The sequence below is a fragment of the Rana temporaria genome, chromosome 8 (assembly GCF_905171775.1).
Source record: "Rana temporaria chromosome 8, aRanTem1.1, whole genome shotgun sequence".
Classification (NCBI taxonomy): domain Eukaryota; kingdom Metazoa; phylum Chordata; class Amphibia; order Anura; family Ranidae; genus Rana; species Rana temporaria.
The window spans coordinates 2,269,444-2,273,321 of NC_053496.1; the positions used below are offsets into that span (position 1 = coordinate 2,269,444).

Here is a 3,878-nt window from a genome sequence, read left to right on the forward strand (position 1 = left end):
TCGCAATAAGCATTTATCGATTGGCTTGCGCAAAAATTATAGCGTTTACAAAATAGGAGATAGTTTTATTGCATTTTTATTCATTTTATTTTTTTTACTACTAATGGCGGCGATCAGCGATTTTTTTTTTCGTGACTGCGACATTATGGCGGACACTTCGGACAATTTTGACACATTTTTGGGACCATTGTCATTTTCACAGCAAAAAATGCATTAAAAATGCACTGATTACTGTGAAAATGACAATTGCAGTTTGGAAGTTAACCACAAGGGGGCGCTGAAGGAATTAAGTGTGACCTCATTTGTGTTTCTAACTGTAGGGGGTGTGGCTGTAGGTGTGACGTCATTGATTGTGTTTCCCTATATCAGGGAGCACACGATCGATGACGCCGCCACAGTGAAGAACGGGGAAGGTTTGTTTACACACAGCTCTCCTCGTTCTTCAGCTCCGGAGACAGATCGCGATCGGGTCCGCGGGTCCCGCGGCCATGGAGCTTCGGACCGGGTCACGTGCACGCGCCGGCGGCGCGCGCGACCCCACGGCTGGGCTTAAAGGGCCACGTACAGGTATGTGGATGTGCCGAGCCGCGCCATTCTGCCGACGTATATCGGCGTGAGGGGGTCCTTAAGTGGTTAACTTGTGTTAGTTGCCCCCTCCCCTCCTCTGCACCCACACAGCTTCATCATTAAGGCTACTTTCACACTGAGGCGTTGCACCGTAATTTTTTTGCGGCGCTATTTGGTTGCTAGTGGGGTGCTTTTAACCCCCGCTAGCAGCCGAAAAAGGGTTCAAACCGCCCTCAAAGCGCCGCTGCAGCGTTTTGCCGGCGGTTCAGCGGTGCTGCCCATTGATTTCAATGGGCAGGGGTGCTTTAGGAACGGTGTATTACACCGCGCTCCTACAGCGCCTCAAAGATGTGGCTGGCAGGACTTTTTTGAGCGTCCTGCCAGCGCACTGCTCCAGTGTGAAAGCACTCGGGGCTTTCACATTGGAGTAAAAGGAGCGGCTCTTTAAAGGCGCTATTTTTAGCGCTATAGCGCCTGCAAAGTGCCTCAGTGTGAAAGTAGCCGAAGTCATAGGAATCTGAATATTCTTTATTCCACCGCTAATCTATACTCAGCACTGACCTTGTATAGCGCTTTTCTCTCTGAGGACTCCAAGTATTGGAGATGGCATTGGCCGGGAATCGAACCCGGGTCTTCTGCTTAGAAAGCAGCTGTGCTAACCACTGCACCACCAACGCAAAGGTAGCATGTCTTTAGTGTGGGAGGAAACCGGAGAACCCGGAGGAAACCCACGCAAGCACAGGGAGAACATGCAAACTCCATGCAGATAGTGTCCTGGTCAGGATGTGAACCAAGGACCCCAGTGCTGCAAGGCTCACCACTAAGCCTCTGTGCTGCCCATATGCGGCCTCTGTTCTCTAAGGCCCGCCCCCGCTGAGCGGGGTACATCAGTGATGTCCACTCAAAACTCCTCCAGAAGAAATCCAAACTTCTCCTAATCTACAATCTATAACACTCCTATAATAAAACACCCCAAATAACAATAAAGAGGGGTACAGTGGTCCCCAAATTACCAACACAATGGGGGTAAATATTCTATTCACACTTAGGCCTCATTCACAGGGGGGGTAATAATCCGTACCCCATGGGAGGGCCGTGTGTACCGCAATGGGGATGCACAGGTGTTCCCAGCATCCCGTGTAGGCAGTCCCATTGCTGTCATCTGGGGTGCAGCGGCTGTTCCCAATGTGACATCTGTGTGGGTGCCGGTGCACGGCCCCGAACGCACCCAGGGTGCGCCCGCGCAACTGCACCCACATGGATGTCCTCTTTGGGGTAAGTGCAGCCCCCATACAGGGTACAGATTCATACCCCCCGTGTGAGTGAGGCCTGGGACTTCTCCATGAAGGACCTCACTGGTGGGAAGAGTTCTCATTTCTCCAGCAAAGAAAGCTGGAAAGACTCCTCCCATACCGGCCTCCAACCTCCCCATAGCCGGTCCAAACCACACCTTAAAAACATATCGGCCTCCAACAGGGCCGCTGATAAGCCAGTACAACTGGCCCTGTTTTTTTTTTTTTTTAGGGGTCCGGAGGTCCCCAGGGGCCCGGAGGCCCACAAGGTGCCAGATGACAACTCCCCTTTTTTTTATTTATTTTTTATAAAAAATATATATATTTTTTTTAATATATTTTTATTTTAATTTTTATTAAAGGGCCATTTTTTTATTTTTTTATTTAGAGGTCCGGGGGTCCCCAGGGGTCCGAAGGCCCCCAGGGCCCCGGATGGCAACCACCCTTTTTTTTTTTTTTTTTATATAAAAAATATATATTTTTTCTAATATATATATATTTTTATATTTTATTAAAGGGACAATTTTTTTTTTCTTAGGGGTACGGGGGTCCCCAGGGCCCGGGATGAAAACACCCCTTTTTTTTATAAAAAAATAAATACATTTTTATATATTTTTTTATTTCATATATATATATATTATTATTAAAGGTCCCCAGGGCCCCGGATGGCAATCCCCCTTTTTTTATAAATTCTTTTTTTTTTCATATTATTTTATTTCATTTTTTTTTCTTTTTATTCCTTATATATATATATTAAAGGGCTCATGAGGTCTCCATGTGGCAAACCCCCTTTTTTTTTTTTTTTATAAATGTTTTTTTTTTTTTTTTAATTAAAGGGCCCAGAGGTCCCCAGGGCCCTGGATGGCAACCCCCCCCCCTTTTTTTTTTATATAAATGTTTATTTATTTATTTTATATATTTTTTTTATTTTTATTTTTTCATTTTTCATTTTTATTAATAATTTGTAAAGGGCCCCCCTCCGCTTCTCAATTCGCGGCAGCCCCCCCTAACGCTTCTCAATTTCAATTTCAGACGGCAGCCCCCCCCCCCCGGTTCTCTGCTCCAGGTGCCTACCAATGCCGCCAATCCCGTAACGTGCTGCAGAGACAGTTTCAAGGCGGGGCCAGGGGTGGAGCTAAAGGCGGGACCAGGGGTGGAGCTGAAGGGGGCCCCGTCAGGTAGGCTGTACGGGGCCCCATGATTTCTATCAGCGGGCCTGGCCTCCAACCTCCTCATAGCCGGTCCAACACACCCCTTAAAAACATACCGGCCTCCAACCTCTCCTTATAGCCATAGCCAATACATTGATCAAACATAATCAATCACCTGTAAAAAAGTGACTGAGATGTTGGTGGTAAACGGCCTGCTAGGCCCGGGGGGAACCGAGTCCTCCAAAAGCCGCCTCATATCCAAGAGTTGCCAAGAGTGGAAATGTAGACATTAAGCTTTAAGGTTAATCAAAAATGTCACATTCTAAAGGGAAAGGTAGATCAAGGGGGGAGGGGAGTATGGAAGAGGAAGGGAGGGAGGAAAGGAGGAGGGGAGGGAAAGGGGGGTTGGGGAAAAGGAAGGGGTGTGGGGGTTCCCCCAAACCCTCGCTCCTCTTCTTTCCTCCAACCTCCCCTTTCCCACCCCCTCTCCTTTCCTCCCTCTCCTCTTCCATGCTCCCCCTCCCCCTTTGTTCTACCTTTCCCTTTAGAATGTATTTTTGATTAACCTTAAAGCTTAATGTCTACATTTCCACTCTTGGCAACTCTTGGATATGAGGCGGCTTTTGGAGGACTCGGTTCGGTTCCCCCCGGGCCTGTAGGCAGTCCCATTGCTGTCATCTGGGGTGCAGCGGCTGTTCCCAATGTGACATCTGTGTGGGTGCCGATGCACGGCCCCGAACGCACCCAGGGTGCGTCCGCGCAACTGCACCCACATGGATGTCCTCTTTGGGGTAAGCACAGCCCCCATACAGGGTACAGATTCATACACCCCGTGTGAGTGAGGCCTGGGACTTCTCCATGAAGGACC

At 48.5% G+C, this 3,878-nt stretch overlaps 1 non-coding gene across 1 annotated transcript; it reads right to left on the minus strand.

Annotated features, from left to right (window-relative positions):
• Positions 1-1,172: 1,172 nt before the first annotated feature.
• Positions 1,173-1,244, minus strand: TRNAR-UCU. The gene has a single exon. It is a non-coding gene; the product is annotated as a tRNA-Arg (tRNA).
• Positions 1,245-3,878: the final 2,634 nt, after the last annotated feature.